This window comes from Salmo salar, chromosome ssa03 (genome assembly GCF_905237065.1).
Source record: "Salmo salar chromosome ssa03, Ssal_v3.1, whole genome shotgun sequence".
Classification (NCBI taxonomy): Eukaryota; Metazoa; Chordata; class Actinopteri; order Salmoniformes; family Salmonidae; genus Salmo; species Salmo salar.
Window position 1 is genome coordinate 102,085,748 of NC_059444.1, and position 26,603 is coordinate 102,112,350.

The window sequence follows — 26,603 nt, forward strand, 5'->3', positions numbered from 1 at the left end:
TTTAGACACCCGGCAAGTTTAGCACTCACCATAATCATATTTACTATTATAAAAAGTTTGATTACCTTTTGTTGTCTTCGTCAGAATGCACACCCAGGACTGCTACTTCAATAACAAATGTTGGTTTGGTCCAAAATAATCCATCGTTATATCCGAATAGCGGCGTTTTGTTCGATGCGTTCCAGACACTATCCGAAATAGTAAAGAAGTGTCGCGCGCATGGCGCAATTCGTGACAATAAAATTCTAAATATTCCATTACCGTACTTCGAAGCATGTCAACCGCTGTTTAAAATCAATTTTTACGACATTTTTCTCGTAGAAAAGCGATAATATTCCGACAGGGAATCTCCTTTTCGGCAAACAGAGGAAAAAATCCCCAAAGGCGGGGGCGGTCGGGGTCACGCGCATAAGCCCAGTGTCCCTTGATCGGCCACTTGAGAAAAGGCGATAATGTGTTTCAGCCTGGGGCTGGAATGACGACATTCTGTTTTTTCCGGGCTCTGAGCGCCTATGGACGACGTGGGAAGTGTCACGTTAGAGCAGAGATCCTTAGTAAATGATAGAGATGGAAAAGAAGTTCAAGAAATGGTCAGACAGGCCACTTCCTGTAAAGGAATCTTTCAGGTTTTGACCTGCCATTTGAGTTCTGTTATACTCACAGACACCATTCAAACAGTTTTAGAAAATTTAGGGTGTTTTCTATCCATATGTAATAAGTATATGCATATTCTAGTTACTGGGTAGGAGTGGTAACCAGATTAAATCGGGTATGTTTTTTATCCAGCCGTGTCAATACTGCCCCCAAAATAACTATATTTTGTTTTGTTTATGCTTTCATTCATTTTGTTTCATTTTCTTCGGCACATAGAAAGTGATACAGCCATAAACAACTCCCCCATACAACATCAGTTAGTGCCACAACGCCGCTCATTTGGGAGGAAATGTAATGATATATTTCATGAGTGTGTGTGCGTGCGTTGTTAACATCTGCCTAAGTTACTGCCCAGATATTCTAGTCTGGACAACCAGACGGCGGGTCCGGAATGGCGATCCCAATCCGGACATCCGCTGCTGAGTCATGGAATGGACATCTTCATTTGCAGAGACCCTACCCGGGTCGACCACCAGAGGGGGGACTGCAATAGCAACCACCAACTGGACATCTACTGCCCAGCCTTGGAGCGGACTTCTTCATTTGCAGACACCCTACCCAGGTCGACCGCCAGATGGGGACCACAACGATGATCCACAACCAGGACAACCCACGTTCATTTTTATTATTGGTTTACAACATGCAGTTTAATCGCAAGATTGAACCCAACATGGGGGGACTGTCATGACGTTGGCCTGTGGGTAAGGTTTATGACCCCCCCCCATAAATACCTTTCCCCCTTCCCCTCTCTTACTGACCCTACTGAAGGACTGCTGTCCTGTTAAATATAGAGAGTCTGGGAACATCAAACAAATGGAGAAAGGTACAACATATTTTGTTAATAAAACCAGTTGGAAATATGCTTGGGAACGTAATGAGTATGTATGTCAGTTCGGTTGTCATCTGAGACATTATGACTGATGACAGGACGACATAAACTGTATATGAACTGTATCTGAGAAAGTATACACCCTCTAGTTATCAGAGTCACATGGAATTGTTATGCTCTATAATTGTTATGCAATTGAAATGTTTGATATTGAAAATGTTTGTTAGGAGATGAAATGTAATTTTAGCTTCCGAATGAGAGATTTGGGTTTTCATAAGGAAAGTGCCCTGCTCGATCAGTAACCCAACCCTGTGAAGAGACAGGGGTTATAAACGATGAAACACCTCCCTCCCCTCCCCACTATATAATCCTTTGACGAAAAGATAACCAGGTTGTTGCAGTACGGGAGGTCTGCAGCCTCTACGTTAGAAGGACACACATGTCAAGAACAGAACTAAGCCAACCTCGGCGTGAGCTTTGGTGGCGAATGGTATGAACTTTGAGCTTATTCACTACAGAAGTGCTACTTCCTAGCCGTTGAGTTAGCAGCGGCCGCTGCTTACGTGGGCTAGGAAAGGACGGACGACGGATCCAGTCTAACAACCAGACGAAGATACCACCACGTATCCAATTTACCACCAGAGACATTCTTCGAGTACGGAAGGTCTGTTGGCCAACCCGGCCAGCATCTACGACCAATCTACCGAAGCGCAGCTCAGAGTAAATATTTATTGCATTTTCCTTTTCCAAATGGGCGGTAATTTAGAATGCATAAGATAATGTATTTACGATAGCATAGCTGCTGTTTCTGTGTTCCTAAATCTTCCCGCTCTTTCATTCAAGCCCAACCCCCTTTCCTTTGTGTAACTAGCTTTCATACAGGTTCCGTCCACCAGGACGTTTTCTGTATGACATCATTGTAGTCTGTGTATTTGTAATTCTGTGTGATTAGTTAGGTATTTAGTAAATAAATAATTAAACCCAATTTTGTATTGCTGATTCAACTTGTTAGCCAGGGTTCGTGAAGATAGCCAAGAACTTACAACTTTCATTATGAGACTGAAAATAAAACAAGGGTTAATATTGACTGCTATCGATGTAAAATATTACAAAGTATTTTAAGAGTTTATTCGGAAGATAACGGCTCTATAAACATTCTTCCGTGGTGCCCCGACTTTCTAGTTAATTACTTTTACATGATTAGCTTAATCAGGTAATATTAATTACAGAGAAATCATTTTATAAGTTAGCATGTCATATCACTTAATCCGGCATAGCCAAAGACACGACAGTATTTACCAACGTTTCAGCATCACTGTGCCTTCTTCAGGGTGATGTCATCAATACTTGAACCAGGTTATATAAACGAACAGTGCAATTAATGCAACCAATGACAATAGAGAGGGGTGTGACATAATGATTAAGTTAATTACAATGAATTACTGAAACTGTTAAAAAAAAACAGTTTATGGCATATTAAATATAAAAAAATAGTAGGGTATTGTGGCAAAGAAGGGGGTCGAGTGATAAATGGCAGATATGTGAGGGCAGAACTAATAAACGGGATGATTGGGAAGCATATCTTACCACCTTCGAAAGGACGGCAGAGAGGGAGAAGTGGCCGAAAGAAGAATGGGCAGGGCTTCTGGCACCATACCTGGCAGGGGACGCTCAGAAAGCATATTTCGACCTGGAGTTGAAGGATGCACAGGATTACGATAAACTAAAGGGAGAGATTCTGACTAGACTGGGAGTGACCGATACCGTGAGGGCACATCGCTTCCACCAGTGGTCCTACAGACCGGGACAACCCCCCGAACACAGATGTTCGACTTGATTCACCTGGCACAGAAATGGTTGCGACCGGAGACCCGTTCGTCCGCCGAGGTCGTCGAGACCATCATACTCAACCAGTTTCAGCGAGGTCTACCCCAAGAAGTGCGACGATGGGTTGGCCAGAACGATGTACTTTCCGCCGACCATCTCGTGGGCCTGGTTGAATGGTATTGTACGGCAGGAACAGCTGAGCAGGCGCAGGAGGAAAGATTCCCATTCCCCAGGCCTGGGCGAACCAGCGGACAGGGTAAGACTGTCCCAACAGGTGGAGGGGGAGGAGAGCAGCGTGGGGCCATGAGGAAAGAATCAGAATCGGGCCGAGACACTAAGGGAAAAAACAGAAACCGGGACTGGGGGTTGAGGGGGTCTCTCCCCCGAAACCCTATTATCTGTTACAATTGTAATCGACCGGGACATATTGCAGCCTACTGCCCTATTAAAGAAGAGCCAATCCAATGTAACCTCGGTGAAAAAGATGAGATATGGTATGCATGTCCCGTGGTAACCACTGTACTTGAAAGATCAAGAAACAAACATATGTGCAGGGTGAAGGTTGAAGGGAAAGAGGTTGAAACACTACTGGATTCCGGCAGTATGCTAACCCTGGTCGTTGCAAACCTAGTGCCGACGCATAAACTGGATACAAGTCAGGATATCTGTGTTACGTGCATTCATGGGGATACCCGTCTGTACCCCACAGCCTTAGTGAGCATACAAACAGAGGACGGTCTGCTGGATTATGAGGTCGGCGTGGTCCCAAAGATGCCATATGATGTAATATTGGGTAGATACTTTCCTAACTTTGCGAAGTTAGGCCAAAAGAATGGCATATTTGAGAAGCCAACAACCCTGACCAAGCAGGAAGAAGCATGGGGCCTTCAACCAAGGCCAAAAAAAGAGGTCTCCCAGGGGCCAACCTCACAGGTACTAGTAGGGGAGGATGAGGATGAAGTGGCAAACCTTGTTGATAATGAACAGCCCAGTACTAGTGGGGCTGGGGTCGATCTGAATCCAGAGGATGACTATCTAGAACCAGCAGATCTGGCAGGGTCCATGACTAATTTCGGGACGGCCCAACACCAGGATCCAACCCTGCAGCAAGCCAGAGCAGACGTGCAGGTCGTAGATGGTACTCCCATAAATGATAGGATGATGCCTAATAGTTTTCCCCACTTCATCATGAAAAATGGTTTGGTGTACAGAGTCTCAAAAATAGGGGTTGATGTGGTGGAACAGTTGTTGGTCCCCACCCGGTACAGGAAGACAGTACTGGATCTAGCTCATGGGCACATTCTGAGTGGACACCTTGGTATCGATAAAACCCGAGACCGGATTGTAAGGGAGGTTTTACTGGCCAGGAATTCAGGCTGAAGTGGCTCGGCACTGTGGAGAGTGCCCGGAGTGCCAGGTAACAGCTCCCCGACCAGCGTTTAGAAGCCCGTTAGTGCCACTCCCCATAATCGAAACGCCATTTGAGAGGATAGTGATGGATATAGTGGGCCCACTACCCAAATCTGCCAGAGGGCACCAATAAATTCTGGTCATTCTAGATTATGCCACTCACTACCCAGAAGCCATTCCCCTTCGGACAATGGCTTCCAAAAATATCGCCAAGGAACTAGTGCTATTGTTCACCAGGGTCGGGGTCCCAAAGGAGATCCTTACTGACCAGGGGGACCCCCTTTATGTCCCGCCTTATGGCGGACCTTTGTAAATTGTGGCAGGTGAAACATTTGAGGATATCGGTTTACCATCCACAGACGGACGGGCTGGTTGAGAGGTTCAACCGGACCCTGAAGTCAATGCTCAGGAAGGTAATCGACAAGGATGGGAAAAACTGGGATTGCATGTTGCCATATCTGATGTTTGCCATTAGAGAGGTTCCTCAAGCCTCGCTGGGGTTTTCTCCCTTCGAGCTGGTATATGGGAGGCACCCCGGGGAATCTTAGACATCGCCCGGGGAAACCTGGGAACACCAATCCACCCCGTATACTAGTGTCATAGAGCACGTCACGGCAATGCAAAACAGGATAGCCACAGTCATGCCCATCATCAGAGAGCACATGAGACAAGCACAAGAGCACCAGCGGCACACTTATAACCGGCAGGCTACCCTGAGGGAATTTCAACCGGGAGATAAGGTGTTAGTGCTGATCCCCACGGTAGAGTGCAAACTACTAGCAACATGGAAAGGACCATATGAAGTACTGGAGAGAATAGGAGAAGTTAATTATCGGATCCGACAGCCAGGTCGACGGCCCCAGGAACAGATATATCACATAAACCTGTTAAAAGCACGGAGAGAGAGAGAAACACTAATGGTTACGTACCCCACACACACTCAGGAGACAGCCGAAGTAAATATTTCACCTACTTTGTCCCCAGCACAAGTACAGGAAGTAAAGACCCTGATCCAGAAAAACAGAGATGTGTTTTCAGAGGTACCCGGCCTAACTGAGGTTACAGCTCATGATATCGTTTCCCTACCAGGGAGAAAAGTGAGCATGAGGCCATATCGGGTACCCGAGGCTCGACAGGCAGCGATTAGAGCAGAGACGGAGAAAATGTTGACAGCTGGAGTGATCGAAGAGTCACATAGTGAGTGGTCTAGCCCAATTGTGATGGTCTCCAAGCCCGATGGGTCTTTGCGGTTCTGTAACGACTTTCGGAAGGTAAATGAAATCTCCAAGTTTGATGCCTACCCCATGCCCAGAGTAGACGAACTACTGGAGAAAATTGGTAAAGCTCGGTACATTACGACCCTGGACCTGACAAAAGGGTACTGGCAAATTCCTCTGACCCCCAGGGCCAAAGAAAAGACAGCCTTTGCAACCCCTGACGGTTTGTTTCAATACACCGTCATGCCATTCGGCCTACACGGGGCCCCAGCCACCTTTCAACGGCTCATGGACAAGGTCCTAAAACCGCACCAAGCATACGCTGCAGCTTATTTAGATGACGTGGGGATCTACAGCCCAGATTGGGAATCCCACTTACCCCGGGTACAGGCAGTGTTAGACGCCCTTAGAAAGGCAGGGCTCACAGCGAACCCTGCCAAGTGTTATGTGGGGTTAGAGGAAACGGAGTATCTGGGATACACAGTGGGAAGAGGATTAACCTCTTGGGGCTAGGTGGGACGCTAGCGTGCCACCCGTGGTGCACTCCATCAACAGCAGGTGCATTTCAAGAGCGGCAAATTTGAATCCAAATAAATGTCAAAATTCAAATTTTTCAAAAATACAGCTATGTTACACCATTTGAAAGATAAACATCTCCTTAATCTAACCACGTTTTACGATTTCAAAAAGGTTTTACGGCGAAAGCATAAATTTAGAGTATGTTAGGACAGTACATTTACAAGAGTTGTGTGTAATGTTTTGTCAAGTCAAAGACAGGGTCACCAAAACCATAAAACCAGCTAAAATGATGCACTAACCTTTTACAATCTCCATCAGATGACACTCCTAGGACATTATGTTAGACAATGCATGCATTTTTAGTTCTATCAAGTTCATTTTTATATCCAAAAACAGCGTTTTACTATGGCATTGATGTTGAGGAAATCGTTTCCCTCCAATAACCGGCAGTCAAGTCAGCGTCACAAATTAAATAATTAAAATTAGAAAACATTGTTAAAATATTATATTGTCATTTAAAGAATTATAGATTTACATCTCTTGAACGCAATCAACTTGCCAGATTTAAAAATAACCTTACTGGGAAATCACACTTTGCAATAATCTGAGCACTGCGCCCAGAAATATACGCGTTGCGATACAGACTAGACGTCATGTTGGGGAGATCTAAAATCGAAAATACTATGTAAATAATCCATTACCTTTGATTCTCTTCATCAGATGTCACTTCCAGGTATCACAGGTCCATAACGAATGTAGTTTTGTTCAAAAAAGCTCATCATTTATGTCCAAAAATCTCCGTCTCGTTAGCACATGATGTAAGCCAGCCGGACTTCTCGTCATGAACGAGGGGAAAAATATATTTCCGTTCGTTCAAACATGTCAAACGTTGTATAGCATAAATCATTAGGGCCTTTTTTAACCAGAACATGAATAATATTCAAGGTGGACGAATGCATACTCTTTCATAACGTATTGGAACGAGGGTACCCAACATGAAGTAGCGCGCCAGGTGTCTAATGGGACATCACCGTTCCATGGCTCTTGTTCGGTCAGATCTCCCTCCAGAAGACTCAAAACACTTTGTAAAGGCTGGTGACATCTAGTGGAAGCAATAGGAAGTGCCAAAATATTCCTAAACCCCTGTGTTTTTCAATGGGATAGGTTTAAAGTCAATACAACACATCAGGTATCCACTTCCTGTCAGAAAATGTCTCAGGGTTTTGCCTGCCAAATGAGTTCTGTTATACTCACAGACACCATTCAAACAGTTTTGGAAACTTTAGAGTGTTTTCTATCCATATATAATAAGTATATGCATATTCTAGTTACTGGGTAGGATTAGTAACCAGATTAAATCGGGTACATTTTTTTTATCCAGACGTGCAAATGCTGCCCCCTAGACCCAACAGGTTAATCAAACCCCAACGTAAGAAGGTGGAGGCAATTAGAGAATGGCCGAAACCAGTAAATAAGAAGCAGGTTCGAGCCTTCCTAGGGCTGACCGGGTACTACCGGAAGTTCATCCCAAGTTATGCCACAGTGGCCGCCCCACTCACCGACATGACTAGAGCCAGAGGGCCAAACATGGTCAAGTGGGATGAAAGGGCCACCAAAGCATTTCGGACATTACAGGAGGCCCTCTGCTGTAATCCAGTGCTGGTGGTACCAGACTTTGAGAGAGAGTTTGTGGTTCAGACGGATGCTTCAGAGGTCGGCTTGGGAGCAGTGCTGTCCCAAGAGGTAGAAGGGGTGGAACACCCCATCCTGTTTTTAAGCAGGAAGCTGGAACCACGGGAAACCAACTACTCAGTTGTTGAGAAAGAGGCGCTGGCAGTAAAGTGGGCTCTGGAAAGCCTGAAATACTACCTGCTGGGGCGCCACTTCACCCTCATCAGTGACCATGCACCACTCACCTGGATGCATAGGGCTAAAGAGAAGAACGCTCGGGTGATGCGGTGGTTTTTGAGTCTCCAACCGTTTCACTTTGACTTGAAACACAGAGCAGGAAAGGAAATGGGAAATGTGGATGGGTTATCCCGCATGCACGCATATTTTTCTGCGGTAGCCCGACCTAGGGGGTCGGATCTAGGGGGGAGATGTGTGGCAAAGAAGGGGGTCGAGTGATAAATGGCAGATATGTGAGGGCAGAACTAATAAACGGGCTCTGCCCGATCACTAAAATGGCCACCCCGATCAGAACTACAGATCACAAAATGGCCGACTGCCAAAGCTACAATTCCCAGAAGCAAGGGGAACCCTCAGAAGGTGGAGCCAACCCACAGATAAAAGGTCAAGAAAAACCAGGAAGAGAGAGAGAGGGCGGGAAGGATCTATGAACCATAGAGAAAGAGACAATCTACATTGGCTGGATTTACCGTGTACGAGCTGGACTGTTTTGGACTTACCTGTTGGCGTTTAGACCTGGACCTACCGAGAACCAGATTTGTGTACCGAACCCTGCTATCCTTGACCTTACCTGCGGCCTGGGTGGACCAGGACAGCGAAACAAACACACAGGTACTGTCATGTTCGAAAGAACTTTCATTCTGGGCTGACTTTGGTGACAGTTTCCCACTTAATTTGTGACAAACGCTCCTAACTTTGAAGAGGTTTGCCACAGTATATTATATATATCCGGCTCTCAATGTAATCTGATTCATTATGATGTAGGATCAGGTCCCCCCTCTCCATGTAATCTGATTCATTATGATCTAGGATCAGGTCCCCCTCTCCATGTAATCTGATTCATTATGATCTAGGATCAGGTCCCCCCCTCTCCATGTATTCTGATTCATTATGATCTAGGATCAGGTCCCCCCTCTCCATGTAATCTGATTCATTATGATATAGGATCTTTTTATTTGTATTATTTCACCTTTATTTAACAAGGTGGCTAGTTGAGAACAAGTTCTCATTTACAACTGCGACCTGGCCAAGATAAAGCAAAGCAGTGCGACAGAAACAACAACACAGAGTTACATGGAATAAACAAGCGTACAGTCAACCCAAATGAAAAAAGAAAGTCTATATACAGTGTGTGCAAATGGCGTGAGGAGGTATGGCAATAAATAGGCCAAAGTAGCAAAGTAATCAGAATTTAGCAGATTAACACTGGAGTGATAGATGAGCAGATGATGATGTGTAAGTAGAGATACTGGTGTGCAAAAGAGCAGCAAAGTAAATAAAAACAATATGGGGATGAGGTAGGTAGATTGGGTGGGCTATTTACAGATGGACTATGTACAGCTGCAGCGATCGGTTAGCTGCTCAGATAGCTGATGTTTAAAGTTAGTGAGGGAGCAATAAGTCTCCGCCTTCAGCGATTTTTGCGATTCGTTCCAGTCACTGGCAGCAGAGAACTGGAAGGAAAGGCGGCCAAAGGAGGTGTTGGCTTTGGGGAATGAACAGTGAGATGTACCTGCTGGAGCGCGTGCTACGGGTGGGTGTTGTTATCGTGACCAGTGAGCTGAGATAAGGCGGAGCTTTACCTAGCATAGACTTGTAGATGACCTGGAGCCAGTGGGTCTGGCGACGAATATGTAGCAAGGGCCAGCCAACTAAAATGACCTGGGTTGCAATCATGAAAAAAAACTTCCCGGCCTTCATCGTTTGACATTGAGAACATTGGGAGAGATGAGAGCTGACGTTTTAGTAAATGTGCAGATTACGTATCTCAGTCACAGACAAGAAGCTCAATTAAGACATTATCTTCACCACTGGGACTGGGGACAACAGGACCACAGGCCAAATAATACAGCTCAACACTTCCACACTACCACAGTGAGTAGAATCAGGCTTCTGAACACAGAAAACTTGCAGAATTATTAATGATGAATTGTATTAGACGTTATTAGACATTTCTGTTGTTGAGGAGGATGGGAGACCCACAGAGACGTCAAAATGTGTTTCTAAAATCGTCAAAGAGTAATTATTTTAACCTAAAGCATTTAATAAAGACACTTATAGTACAATATTATGGGGAATAGGAATGAGAGGGATACTTACACCATTTTGGGAAGGGATCACAGCAGTGATTGAATGAGGGTATGAGGCGTGAGTTGAGGTGTTCAGAGGCTTGACCAGTGCAGGACAGGATTTGACTGGGAAGACAATAACACAAAAACACTACACAGTGAGACCAAAGAGCTAAGAATGAGTTAGTCGAAGCAAGGAGTCAAATCATAGACGTGTAATAATGTGATTGTGTTTGTGATTGACTCTACATAAAGTAATGAGAGAAAAATTGACAGGGGTTCCCTCACAGTGCTTGGAGAGGAAACATTCAATGTGCCAGTGGATGAGTGGGACACATGAGACGTGGCTTCCAGTTCATGTGAGGAGGTAGTTGACAGTGGTAGAGGAGTGGTCATCACTTGTTAAATCATGGAACAGGAGGGGACTCAGCTGGAAATACAAATAGCAGATATGTTCCCTTGAAGCTGAGCAATCGTAGGTTTGAACAAGAAGTTTGTCCATGAAGATAAACACGGAATTCACATCTCGCCCACTTAGCAAATCAAAGTAGCCCAAGAAACTTTTTCTGAATAAAGCCCTGATCATCCACATACAGAACCTGACGATAACTGAGAACGGCAAGCAGACTGGTGGCAACCATAGGTCCCAGAGTGGGGGGGGGATTTTTGCCCTGGGGCCCAGAGTTTGTCCTTATCTGTTGACCTAACCAGGAAAACTCTGGACCCTATAAGGTATGACAGTGATGAATCAGTTGTAAAAGGTTTTGTAAGGGCTCTGATGGAACCAGTTTTAACTAAATCAGTGCACATGGTTTTAATAACTCTTAGGGCTCGCGGACCGCAAGCGAAACACCTATGACAACATCCGGTGAAATTGCAGAGCGCCAAATTCAAAATAGAAATATATTAAACATTCATGAAAATACAAGTGTCATACATCATTTAAAAGCTTAGAATCTTGGCAATTGAACTGCGTTGTCAGATTTCAAGAAAGCTTTACGGTGAAAGCATAGCTTTCGATTATCTGAGGACAGTACCCCACAACAACATATTTTCCAAACAAGCACAGGCGTCACAGAATCCCAAATAGCGATAAAATAAATCACTTACCTTTGAAGATCTTCCTCTGTTTGCAATCCCAAGGGTCCCAGCTACACAATGAATGGTCGTTTTGTTCGATAAAGTCCTTCTTTATATCGCAAAATAGTCTGTTTAGCAGGCGCCATGACTTCAGAAATCCACTCCTTCAACATGCAGACAATGAAGTTCTAAAAGCTACCAGTAAATTTCGACCAAACAAGTCAAATAACGTGTCTATATCATCCTCAGGTTGTCTAAAATGTCAATAAACTATAATATTTCATACGGAAAGTACTGTGTTCAATAGGAATGCCAAATTCGCAAGTGCGCACCCTCTCCATTGCGCGCAAAAACACTGATGTGACCCAAGCAGTCAGCTCACTGAAAGTGTAAATATTTATTTATTTTTCAAAATTGAAGCCTCAAAACCTTGAATAAATACTGTTGACATCTAGTGGAAGCTATTATGAATTGCAATCTGGGTGACGGACATAGGAGTTTTCAATAGCTTTACAAAATATGAGCCTGTGATTTTATCTATTTATTTTTTGGTCGGATATTCTTCGGGTTTTCGCCTGCCATATCTGTTCTGTTATACTCACAGACATTATTTTAACAATTTTGGAAACGTCAGAGTGTTTTCTTTCCAAATCTACCAATTATATGCATAGCTTCTGGGCCTGAGTAACAGGCATTTTACTTTGGGCTCGCCAGACTCTCCGAACTTCCGAAAACTGCCCCCTAGCCCTAAGACGTTTTAACGGTCCTCACACTGTTCATGCTCTCATTTCATAGACGCGTACTGCTCACCTGTTCACCTCGTAATGAATAATGTGGAAATTGAGCAAGTTGAGGTGACTAAACTGCTTGGAGTAACCCTGGATTGTAAACTGCCATGGTCAAAACATATTGATACGACAGTAGCTAAGATGGGGAGAAGTCTGTCCATAATAAAGCCCTGCTCTACCTTCTTAACCTGTTATGGCTAGGGGGCAGTATTTTCACGGCTGGATAAAAAACGTACCTGATTTAATCTGGTTACTACTCCTGCCCATTAACTAGAATATGCATATAATTATTGTCTTTGGATAGAAAACACTCCAAAGTTTCTAAAACTGTTTGAATGGTGTCTGTGAGTATAACAGAACTCAAATGGCAGGTCAAAACCTAAGAGATTCCTTTACAGGAAGTGGCCTGTCTGACCATTTCTTGAACTTCTTTGCCATCTCTATCTTTTACAAAGGATCTCTGCTCTAACATCACACTTCCTACGTCTTCCATGGGCGCTCAGAGCCCGGGAAAAAACAGAATGTCGTCATCCCAGCCCCAGGCTGAAACACATTATCGCCTTTCTCAAGTGGCCGATCAAGGGACTGTGGGCTTAGGCGCGTGACCTGGCTGCCCCCGTCTTTGTGATTTTTCCTCTGTTTGCCGAAAAGGAGATTCCCGGTCGGAATATTATCGCTTTTTTACGAGATAAATTGCATAAAAATTGATTTTAAACAGCGGTTGACATGCTTCGAAGTACGGTAATGGAATATTTAGACATTTTTTGTCACGAATTGCGCCATGCGCGCAACCCTGATTTACCATTTCGGATAGTGTCTGGGACGCACGAACAAAACGCCGCTATTCGGATATAACGATGGATTATTTTGGACCAAACCAACATTTGTTATTGAAGTAGCAGTCCTGGGAGTGCATTCTGACGAAGACAACAAAAGGTAATCAAACTTTTATGATAGTAAATCTGATTTTGGTGAAGGCTAAACTTGCCGGGTGTCTAAATAGCTAGCCCGTGATGGCTGGGCTATGTACTTAGAATATTGCAAAATGTGCTTTCACCAAAAAGCTATTTTAAAATCGGACATATCGAGTGCATAGAGGAGTTCTGTATTTATAATTCTCAAAATAATTGTTATGCTTTTTGTGAACGTTTATCGTGGGTAATTTAGTAAATTGTTAGCAAATTCCCCGGAAGTTTGCGGGGGGTATGCTAGTTCTGAACGTCACATGCTAATGTAAAAAGCTGTTTTTTGATATAAATATGAACTTGATTGAACAAAACATGCATGTATTGTATAACAGAATGTCCTAGGTGTGTCATCTGATGAAGATCATCAAAGGTTAGTGCTGCATTTAGCTGTCTTCTGGGTTTTTGTGACATTATATGCTAGCTTGAAAAATGGGTGTCTGATTATTTCTGGCTGGGTACTCTCCTGACATAATCTAATGTTTTGCTTTCGTTGTAAAGCCTTTTTGAAATCAGACAATGTGGTTAGATAAAGGATCGTCTTGTCTTTAAAATGGTGTAAAATAGTCATATGTTTGAGAAATTGAAGTAATAGCATTTTTAAGGTATTTGAATATCGCGCCACTCGATTCCACTGGCTGTTGACTAGGTGGGACGATTTCGTCCCACATACCCTAGAGAGGTTAAAAGAGGAAGTAAACATAGACAAAGCTATATTAAAATTGTCAGTCTAGAGCACCAGTGAAAGGGATTTCGAAATGGGAGAAGTTAGGAGCAATTTATATAAGGACGGTATTTGGTATCATGATAAGTTACCAATACTACCTAAGTCATTGTGAAGAGATGCGGCAAGATTGACACATGGGCAGAGCCATGTGTCAAAAGGGGGGGATAGTAGAGCAGGTTCGGAAACACTTTGTGGCCTATTGGATAACGAACTACTTAAAAAACATTTTTTATAATAGATAAGTATATTAAATGGGAAGAAGCGGTCCCAAATTACTGGGTGGACATGATTAGGGTAGTTGGTTTACTAGGATCTATCTCTTTAAATAATGGATTACATTTTAGCTGATCAGGTAAACCATATAGAATGCCAGAGTTAGGGAGGCCAGAATAGGTAGACATAGAAGTTGAAGATATACTAACAGAACACATGGTTAACCAAACCCGTTTGTCCGAGACTTTGTGTCCAACAGGTGAATTACAGGAGAAGATGATTCACTCAATCCAACCAGGAGACTGGGTGTGGATCCAGTCCCTGAGGAGAAAAGAACTGGAAGCAGCCACGGTGGGAGGGCCCATACCAAGTGTTCCTGGTAATAGCCTTCGCGGTGAGAATAGCTGAAAGAGCTACCTGGGTTCACATCACACATTGCGGGAGGGTAAGACACACTGACACTGTCGAACAATCAGAGTTAGGAGAAGAACCGAATACCAATAAGGTTCGGGGGTTACCTCTCTAACGAAGATTCCCTAACCCGCCCGATCCTCACTGTGTGCGTTCATAGAAGTGAAAGTGTGGGTTGGCCTCTAGCCAGTGATATATTCACCGGGAGGGGGTGGGGCTTTACAGGGGTACTGGTCAGTCTGAGCTGTCTGATTGTGGGAGCCATATTCCTAATACACCATGAACCACTCGAGAAGTCAGAAAGTGGTAACTTGACCCATAGTGTAGAAGATGAGGAGTATTTATGGCCTAGGTACAAAAGGTCACTCGATCTGGATAAAAAGGAAGTGAGAGTAGAGTTAGGGAAGGATGTCTCAATAGAGTTCTCTGCAGACCAAATGGGGTCCCTAACCTCCTGGCAGTCTAGGACTCGGACTTCATGGGGAAGATATCTGTGTAGATCCCGGTGTAACTCATGGAATCAGGTTATAGCTCACACAGAGAGAGAAGGCTATGTCTATCCACACACCCAATATAGAAACAGATGGAGTATAGTGAAGGCCAGGGTTTTTGACTGCAATCCAGAGCAAGGGAAGTATTGCTTGAAGATAGGAATGACCATTAAAAGCATAAAGAAAGAGGATTTAGGGTTATGGTATGTTGGCCTTGACCAGACCATTGTCGACACTGCGGTACCATTCTGAGTAGTAGAGGTTAGGACAGGAGATAGTTCTACCGCCAGCCAGAATACCAGTAGTACCCCTGATAAAACGGACATTACCCGTGTAGTCATCCAGAGCCAAGGACCGGTGAGGATAGTTCAGACGAAAGATCTTTACCTGTTAGGGCTAGGGGGCAGCATTTGCACGTCTGGATAAAAAAAATGTACCCGATTTAATCTGGTTACTAATCCTACCCAGTAACTAGAATATGCATATACTTATTATATATGGATAGAAAACACTCTAAAGTTTCTAAAACTGTTTGAATGGTGTCTGTGAGTATAACAGAACTCATTTGGCAGGCAAAACCCTGAGACATTTTCTGACAGGAAGTGGATACCTGATGTGTTGTATTACCTTTAAACCTATCCCATTGAAAAACACAGGGGCTGAGGAATATTTTGGCACTTCCTATTGCTTCCACTAGATGTCCCCAGCCTTTACAAAGTGTTTTGAGTCTTCTGGAGGGAGATCTGACCGAACAAGAGCCATGGAACGATGATGTCCCATTAGACACCTGGCGCGCGAGTTCATGTTGGGTACCCTCGTTCCAATACGTTATAAAAGAGTATGCATTCGTCCACCTTGAATATTATTCATGTTCTGGTTAAAAAGGCCCTAATGATTCATGCTATACAACGTTTGACATGTTTGAACGAACGTAAATATATTTTTCCCCTCGTTCATGACGAGAAGTCCGGCTGGCTTAGATCATGTGCTAACAAGACGGAGATTTTTGGACATAAATGATGAGCTTTTTTGAACAAAACTACATTCGTTATGGACCTGTGATACCTGGAAGTGACATCTGATGAAGAGAATCAAAGGTAATGGATTATTTACATAGTATTTTCGATTTTAGATCTCCCCAACATGACGTCTAGTCTGTATCGCAACGCGTATTTTTCTGGGCGCAGTGCTCAGATTATTGCAAAGTGTGATTTCCCAGTAAGGTTATTTTTAAATCTGGCAAGTTGATTGCGTTCAAGAGATGTAAATCTATAATTCTTTAAATGACAATATAATATTTTACCAATGTTTTCTAATTTTAATTATTTAATTTGTGACGCTGACTTGACTGCCGGTTATTGGAGGAAACGATTTCCTCAACATCAATGCCATAGTAAAACGCTGTTTTTGGATATAAATATGAACTTGATAGAACTAAAAATGCATGCATTGTCTAACATAATGTCCTAGGAGTGTCATCTGATGGAGATTGTAAAAGGTTAGTGCATCATTTTAGCTGGTTTTATGGTTTTGGTGACCCTGTCTTTGACTTGACAAAACATTACACACAACTCTTGTAAATGTACTGTCCTAACATACTCTAAATTTATGCTTTCGCCGTAAAACCTTTTTGAAATCGTAAAACGTGGTTAGATTAAGGAGATGTTTATCTTTCAAAGGGTGTAAAATAGTTGTATGTTTGAAAAATTTGAATTTTGACATTTATTTGGATTCAAATTTGCCGCTCTTGAAATGCACCTGCTGTTGATGGAGTGCACCACGGGTGGCACGCTAGCGTCCCACCTAGCCCATAGAGGTTAAGGAAGTGATTGAGGTGGAGACTTGGTTTGGGGATTCCAACCTATGGCTGGAATGGATTCAGTATACAGCTAGATCAGTAGCTAAAGAAGAAGGTTATGCCTGCGCAACAGCCAAACTTCAGTTGACAACCATCCCCTTTCTACCCGATGGAATTAATTTACCAAGGGGAATGGCCTGTATGGTAAAGCTGTTCATGAAGGCAAGGAAGCCAGACAGTTGCACTGATCTGCATTATCTGTATCCTATGTGCCCATTAGATCCAGACTTCCCCCTTTCACAGTCGCAGGAGGAGACTATTATTGTGTGGCACGACACAACACACACGGATGGAACGTTGGGGAAGTAAGAACATGCAATAGGACAGAATGTTACAACTGACAAGACAATGAGGGACCTGACTGGGTGGTTGAGTTCCGAGGACTTTAGTAAGATAAAAAGGCCGAGAGCGGATGTCTGGTGGTTGTGTGGAGGTATGAAGCTGTGGCCAAACCTGCCTGCAAATTGGACTGGTTTTTGTGCATTGGTACAGTTAGGCATGCCCTTCACCCTTATACAACACAAATTCCTAGTGCCAGGTGAAAGAGAGGGGAGGAGTGCTCCGTCAGGGTCCTTTGATGATAGAATTTACATTGATAGCATTGGGGTTCCAAGGGGGGTGCCTGATGAGTTTAAAGCTAGGAATCAGATATGGGCTGGATTGGAATCAAGTCTTTTTTGGCGGTCGACTCTCAATAAAAATGTGGATTGGATAAATTACATTTATTATAACCAACAGCGTTTCATCAACTATACCAGAGAGGCAATTCAAGGGTTAGCTGAACAGACAGCTGCGACCACTTTGATGGTATTGCAGAATAGAATAGCTTTGGATATGTATTTTGGCTGAAAAGGGTGGTGTGTGTGTGATGTTCGGATCTGAATGCTGTACTTTCATCCCTGAGAACACATCCAGATGGATCAATGACCAAGGCCCTGGCCGGTATAAACAATTTAGCTCAGGAGTTAGCAGAAAATTCTGGGGTGGACATGGCACTCACGGGATGGTTTGATAGTATGTTCGGAAAATGGAAAAAGGTTGTAATCACGGTGTTGTGGGCTGCTTTTACCTGTATGACTGTGTTGATATTATGTGGTTGTTGTTTGGTCCCTTGTGCGAGAGGTCTCATTTCCAGGGTTCTGGAGAGATCGATGACGGAGCAGATGGTGAGATATGGACCGATTCCAAGTTCAGACCAGTGGGATGACAAATACCTACCGCCGAGCCTGGTGGAGGAGTCATTCAATTATGAGGAGCCCATGTTAGACGAGACCATCTTTAATGTTTAGGAAGACTGTTTCTCTAAATGAAGGTCATAGCAAAAATCCTAATCTGAAGAGTTATGACTGGACATAGGCTTAGAACAGTCATTGATAATTATGTAATGAAAATACATGTATTCGTTTTCTTTGATCTAGTTTGATTTTGTGTGACATTTCCGAATCCAATAAAAATAGATGTGTTATAGTGTATGTGAAATATTTTGCCAATAGGGTGGATTGTAATGGAAATAATATGAAATAATCCTCTGTTTTCAATAAAGAGGGTGTAGAAGGCCAAGAAATGGTCAGAGAGGGCACTTCCTGTATACAATCTTCTCAGGGTTTGGCCTGCCATATGAGTTCTGTTATACTCACAGACACCATTCAAACAGTTTTAGAAACTTTAGGGTGTTTTCTATCCAAATCAAACAATTATATGCATATTCTAGTTTCTGGGCAGTAGTAATAACCAGATTAAATCGGGTACGTTTTTTATCCGGATGTGAAAATACTGCCCCCTACCCTAGAGAGGTTAAGAACTGCTGTGTCGACGGCTGCATTTTAAATCAAATCAAATCAAATGTATTTATATAGCCCTTCGTACATCAGCTGATATCTCAAAGTGCTGTACAGAAACCCAGCCTAAAACCCCAAACAGCAAGCAATGCATGTGAAAGAAGCACGGTGGCTAGGAAAAACTCCCTAGGAAAAACTCCCAAGAAAGTCAAAAACCTAGGAAGAAACCTAGAGAGGAACCAGGATATGAGGGGTGGCCAGTCCTCTTCTGGCTGTGCCGTGTGGATATTATAACAGAACATGGTCAAGATGTTAAAATGTTCGTAAATGACCCGCATGGTCAAATAATAATAAAATAATAATAATCATAGTAGTTGTCGAGGGTGCAACAAGCACGTCCGGTGAACAGGTCAGGGTTCCATAGCCGCAGGCAGAACAGTTGAAACTGGAGCAGCAGCACGGCCAGGTGGACTGGGGACAGCAAGGAGTCATCATGCCAGGTGGTCCTGAGGCATGGTCCTAGGGCTCAGGTCCTCCGAGAGAAAGAAAGAAAGAAAGAAAGAAAGAAAGAAAGAAAGAAAGAGAGAAAGAGAGAATTAGAGAGAGCATATTTAAATTCACACAGGACACCGGATAAGACAAGAGAATACTCCAGATGTAACAGACTGACCCTAGCCCCCCCGACACATAAACTACTGCAGCATAAATACTGGAGGCTGAGACAGGAGGGATCAGAAGACACTGTGGCCCCATCCGATGATACCCCCCGGACAGGGCAAAACAGGCAGGATATAACCCCACCCACTTTGCCAAAGCACAGCCCCCACACCACTAGAGGGATTTCTACAACCACCAACTTACCGTCCGAAGACAAGGCCGTGTATAGCCCACAAAAATCTCCGCCATGGCACAACCCAAGGGGGGCGCCAACCCAGACAGGAAGATCACGTCAGTGACTCAACCCACTCAATTGACGCACCCCTCCCATGGACGGCATGGAAGAACACAAGTAAGTCAGTGACTCAGCCCCTGTAATAGGGTTAGAGGCAGAGAATCCCAGTGGAAAGAGGGGAACCGGCAAGGCAGAGACAGCAAGGGCGGTTCGTTGCTCCAACCTTTCCGTTCACCTTCACACTCCTGGGCCAGACTATACTTAATCATAAGACCCACTGAAGAGATAAGTCTTCAGTAAAGACTTAAAGGTTGAGACTGAGTCTGCGTCTCTCACATGGGTAGGCAGACCATTCCATAAAAATGGAGCACTATAGGAGAAAGCCCTACCTCCAGCCGTTTGCTTAGAAATTCTAGGGACAATTAGGAGGCCTGTGTCTTGTGACCATAGCGTACGTGTAGGTATGTACGGCAGGACCAAATCAGAAAGATAGGTAGGAGCAAGCCCATGTAATGCTTTGTAGGTTAGCAGTAAAACCTTGAAATCAGCCCTTGCCTTAACAGGAAGCCAGTGTAGGGAGGCTAGCACTGGAGTAATATGATCACATTTTTTGGTTCTAGTCAGGATTCTAGCAGCCGTATTTAGCACTAACTGAAATTTGTTTAGTGCTTTACCCGGGTAGGCGGAAAGTAGAGCATTGCAGTAGTCCAGCCTAGAAGTAACAAAAGCATGGATTCATTTTTCTGCGTCATTTTTGGACAGAAAGTTTCTGATTTTTGCAATGTTACGTAGATGGAAAAAATCTGGCCTTGAAACAGTCTTGATATGTTCTTCAAAAGAGAGATCAGGGTTCAGAGTAACGCCGAGGTCCTTCACAGTTTTATTTGAGACGACTGTACAACCATCCAGATTAATTGTCAGATTGAACAGAATATCTCTTTGTTTCTTGGGACCTAGAACAAGCATCTCTGTTTTGTCCGAGTTTAAAAGTAGAAAGTTTGCAGCCATCCACTTCCTTATGTCTGAAACACAGGCTTCTAGCGAGGGCAATTTTGGGGCTTCACCATGTTTCATTGAAATGTACAGCTGTGTGTCATCCGCATAGCAGTGAAATTTAACATTATGTTTTCGAATGACATCCCCAAGAGGTCAAATATATAGTGAAAACAATAGTGGTCCTAAAACGGAACCTTGAGGAACACCGAAATTTACAATTGATTTGTCAGAGGACAAACCATTCACAGAGACAAACTGATATCTTTCCGACAGATAAGATCTAAACCAGGCCAGAACTTGTCCATGTAGACCAATTTGGGTTTCCAATCTCTCCAAAAGAATGTGGTGATTGATGGTATCAAAAGCGACACTAAGATCTAGGAGCACGAGGACAGATGCAGAGCCTCGGTCTGACGTCATTAAAAGGTCATTTACCACCTTCACAAGTGCAGTCTCAGTGCTATGATGGGGTCTAAAACCAGACTGAAGCGTTTCGTATACATTGTTTGTCTTCAGGAAGGCAGTGAGTTGCTGTGCAACAGCTTTTTCTAAAATTTTTGAGAGGAATGGAAGATTCGATATAGGCCGATAGTTTTTTATAATTTCTGGGTCAAGATTCGGCTTTTTTCAAGAGAGGCTTTATTACTGCGACTTTTAGTGAGCTTGGTACACATCCGGTGGATAGAGCCGTTTATTATGTTCAACATAGGAGGGCCAAGTACAGGAAGCAGCTCTTTCAGTAGTTTAGTTGGAATAGGATCCAGTATGCAGCTTGAGGGTTTGGAGGCCATGATTATTTTCATCATTGTGTCAAGAGATATAGTACTAAAACACTTTAGTATCTCCCTTGATCCTAGGTCCTGGCAGAGTTGTGCAGACTCAGGACAATGGAGCTTTGGAGGAATACGCAGATTTAAAGAAGAGTCCGTAATTTGCTTTCTAATGATCGTGATCTTTTCCTCAAAGAAGTTCATGAATTTATTACTGCTGAAGTGAGAGCCATCCTCTCTTGAGGAATGCTGCTTTTTAGTTAGCTTTGCGACAGTATCAAAAATAAATTTCGGATTGTTCTTATTTTCCTCAATTAAGCAGCAGTGAGGGCTCTTCGATACTGCACAGTAGTGTCTTTCCAAGCTAGTCGGAAGGCTTCCAGTTTGGTGTGGCGCCATTTCCGTTCCAATTTTCTGAGAGCTTGCTTCAGAGCTCGTGTATTTTCTGTATACCAGGGAGCTAGTTTCTTATGACAGATGTTTTTAATTTTTAGGGGTGCAACTGCATCAAGGGTATTGGGCAAAGTTAAATTGAGTTCCTCAGTTAGGTGGTTAACTGTTTTTTGTCCTCTGATGTCCTTGGGTAGGCAGAGGGAGTCTGGAAGGGCATCAATGAATCTTTGGGTTGTCTGAGAATTTATTGCACGACTTTTGATGCTCCTTGGTTGGGGTCTGAGCAGATTATTTGTTGTGATTGCAAATGTAATAAAATGGCGGTCCGATAGTCCAGGATTATGAGGAAAAACATTAAGATCCACAACATTTATTCCACGGGACAAAACTAGGTCCAGAGTATGACTGTGGCAGTGAGTAGGTCCAGAGACATGTTGGACAAAACCCACTGAGTCGATGATGGCTCCGAAAGCCTTTTGGAGTGGGTCTGTGGACTTTTCCATGTGAATATTAAAGTCACCAAAAATTAGAATATTATCTGCGATGACTACAATGTCCGATAGGAATTCAGGGAACTCAGTGAGGAACGCTGTATATGGCCCAGGAGGCCTGTAAACAGTGATTGAGTAGGCTGCATAGATTTCATGACTAGAAGCTCAAAAGACGAAAACGTCATTGTTTTTTTTTTGTAAATTGAAATTTGCTATCGTAAATGTTAGCAACACCTCCGCCTTTGCCGGATGCACGGGGGTATGGTCACTAGTGTAACCAGGGGTGAGGCCTCATTTAACACAGTAAATTCATCAGGCTTAAGCCATGTTTCAGTCAGGCCAATCACATCAAGATTATTATCAGTGATTAGTTCATTGACTATAACTGCCTTGGAAGTGAGGGATCTAACATTAAGCAACCCAATTTTGAGATGTGAGGTATCACAATCTCTTTCAATAATGGCAGGAATGGAGGAGGTCTTTATTCTAGTGAGATTGCTAAGGCGAACACCGCCATGTTTAGTTTTGCCCAACCTAGGTCGAGGCACAGACACGGTCTCAATGGGGAAAGCTGAGCTGAATACACTGACTGTGCTAGTGGCAGACTCCACTAAGCTGGCTAACAGCCTGCTGCCTGGCCTGCACCCTATTTCATTGTGGAGCTAGGGGAGAAATCCCTACATCCATAACTAGCGGTTTCCTCATTACCAGATATACTACATCCATAACTAATGGTTTCCTCATTAGCAGATATACTACATCCATAACTAGTGGTTTCCTCATTACCAGATATACTACATCCATAACTAGTGATTTCCTCATTACCAGATATACTACATCCATAACTAGTGGTTTCCTCATTACCAGATATACTACATCCATAACTAGTGGTTTCCTCATTACCAGATATACTACATCCATAACTAGTGGTTTCCTCATTACCAGATATACTACATCCATAACTAGTGGTTTCCTCATTACCAGATATACTACATCCATAACTAGTGGTTTCCTCATTAGCAGATATACTACATCCATAACTAGTGGTTTCCTCATTAGCAGATATACTACATCCATAACTAGTGGTTTCCTCATTAGCAGATATACTACATCCATAACTAGTGGTTTCCTCATTACCAGATATACTACATCCATAACTAGTGGTTTCCTCATTACCAGATATACTACATCCATAACTAGTGGTTTCCTCATTACCAGATATACTACATCCGTAACTAGTGGTTTCCTCATGACCAGATATACTACATCCATAACTAGTGGTTTCCTCATTACCAGATATACTACATCCATAACTAGTGGTTTCCTCATTACCAGATATACTACATCCATAACTAGTGGTTTCCTCATTACCAGATATACTACATCCATAACTAGTGGTTTCCTCATTACCAGATATACTACATCCGTAACTAGTGGTTTCCTCATGACCAGATATACTACATCCATAACTAGTGGTTTCCTCATTACCAGATATACTACATCCATAACTAGTGGTTTCCTCATTACCAGATATACTACATCCATAACTAGTGGTTTCCTCATTACCAGATATACTACATCCATAACTAGTGGTTTCCTCATTACCAGATATACTACATCCATAACTAGTGGTTTCCTCATTACCAGATATACTACATCCATAACTAGTGGTTTCCTCATTACCAGATATACTACATCCATAACTAGTGGTTTCCTCATTAGCAGATATACTACATCCATAACTAGTGGTTTCCTCATTACCAGATATACTACATCCATAACTAGTGGTTTCCTCATTACCAGATATACCACATCCATAACTAGTGGTTTCCTCATTACCAGATATACTACATCCATAACTAGTGGTTTCCTCATTACCAGATATACTACATCCATAACTAGTGGTTTCCTCATTACCAGATATACTACATCCATAACTAGTGGTTCCTCATTAGAATGGAGGAGTTTCTACAACCAAATTGCATGTACATCACTGCAATTTTAGCAAACACAGAAAGGGGCCTATATTGGAGGCCAAAAGTCATCTGGCACACTGCTTAGGTCTTGACTGTCTTGTCAATTGTTGTACAACTTCATGGGTACTCTCTGGTCATCCCTTTTTACCTCAAATAAACAGTGGATTTCTGCTGTTGTGGGCCTTTAACCATCTGTATGACTTTGTTGTTCACACAGGAGAGAGACGGGACTACCGTGGATCCTCTGGGGAGCCTCAACAACCTCATGATGCTGACGAGGCAGAGAAGAGTGTCTCCAGATCAGAACACCTCAATAAACACCTGCAGAGATCCACAGGGAAGAAATCTTACTTCTGCTCTGACAGTGGGAAGAGATTAAACTCCTCAGTAAAACTTAAAATACATCAAAGAATTCACACTGAAGAGAAACCTTTTGGCTGTACTCAATGTGGAAAGAGTTATGCCCTGTCAGGTAGCCTGATATCACATCAGAGAACACACACAGGAGAGAAACCTTTTAGCTGTAATCAATGTGGAAGGAGTTATGCCCTGTCAGGTAGCCTGATATCACATCAGAGAACACACACAGGAGAGACACCTTTTAGCTGTACTCAGTGTGGGAAGAGTTTTGTTCATTCTAGCTGTCTGAAGAGACACCAGATAACACACACAGGAGAGAAAGCTTTTAGCTGTAATCAATGTGGAAGGAGTTATAGAGAGTCAGCTAGCCTGAAATCACATCAGAGAACACACACAGGAGAGAAACCTTTTAGCTGTACTCAATGTGGGAAGAGTTTTTTTCGTTCTAGCTGTCTGAATAGACACCAGAAAACACACACAGGAGAGAAACCTTTTAGCTGTAATCAATGTGGAAAGAGTTTTACCCAGTCAAGAAGCCTGATATCACATCAGAGAACACACACAAGAGAGAAACCATATAGCTGTACTCAATGTGGGAAGAGTTTTTTTCGTTCTAGCTGTCTGAAGAGACACCAGAAAACACACACAGGAGAGAAACCTTTTAGCTGTAATCAATGTGGAAAGAGTTTTACCCAGTCAAGAAGCCTGATATCACATCAGATAACACACACAGGAGAGAAATGAGAGAAACCATATAGCTGTACTCAATGTTGGAAGAGTTTTATTTCATCTAGACAGCTGAAGATACACCATAGAACACACACAGGAGAGAATACTTTTAGCTGTGATCAATGTGGGAAGGGGTTTGTTAGTTCTAGTGGTCTGAAGGTACACCATAGAACACACAGGAGAGAAACCTCATAGCTGTGATCAATGTGGGAAGAGATACTCTGATAAACAATCTCTGATCAAACATCAGAAAATACATGAAGGAGTTGTTTCATGATATCAATGATATGAAATGTAGAATGTTTTAACATTGTAGTAGGTGTATATTAATGATGTCACAATGTAGAACCCTAAACGTTTGTCCCCTGTTCTATTGATTTCAACATGATATGGATATTAGCCTCAGGGGGGAAATCCAGGCTCTGAAATGGAAGAGTTACTATTTATGAGATTTAACAAAAAGTGACAAAAAAAATGTATTACACTTACCATGTTGGTGACCCACTTGAATCAAAATGCAACACTTCAAAATGTTTAGGTTGTCAATTTATCACAAACTGTTTCTACATATTGGTTAGTGATTTGGACACGTTAAAACTGTGTTTTCACATTGCACTATTCTCATTTAGCAAAATGTAATTGAAAAGACGTTGAAAATAAGACTAAAAGTCCAATATATGTTCGGTTGTAGTTGAAAGTGAAAGTTGAGAAGATGTCTTTTCTGGTCGTTTTTTCAATGACTTGAAAACAGCTTCATTTCAACGTACTTGCAGCCTATACACATGGACGCAGTATAATAAATTTGTCTATAATCAATTTTATTAACAATCCTACATCACTCCAGTATTTCTTTACAACATTCAAGTGCTAATTGTCTTTATTCCACTACTGAAGAAGAATGACTCAAATCACCTCATATTTTTTTTTAAATGTATGAAATGTAAACATTTTTTTTTTATGAAATGTATGCATTCACTACTGTAAGTCGCTCTGGATAAGAGCGTCTGCTAAATGACTAAAATGTAAAATGTAACAAATTTCAAACATTCAGCCTGAGAAAATCAGATTTTTTTTATTATTTATGCCTCACCATTAGGTTCTTTATTGTCAATATGTATTAACAAAGGGGTGTACATTTGGTTTTGATATTTCATATTTACAATTCATGTAATACTTATTCATGCAACCAACTGACAATTTTTGGGTACAATTATATTGACATTGTTATCCTGCTTTTAGAATATCAGGGTTC

At 42.7% G+C, this 26,603-nt stretch overlaps 1 pseudogene; it reads left to right on the forward strand.

Annotated features, from left to right (window-relative positions):
* The first annotated feature begins 4,188 nt into the window (after nt 1–4,188).
* Nucleotides 4,189–26,190, forward strand: LOC123741864 (oocyte zinc finger protein XlCOF22-like; annotated as a pseudogene).
* Nucleotides 26,191–26,603: the final 413 nt, after the last annotated feature.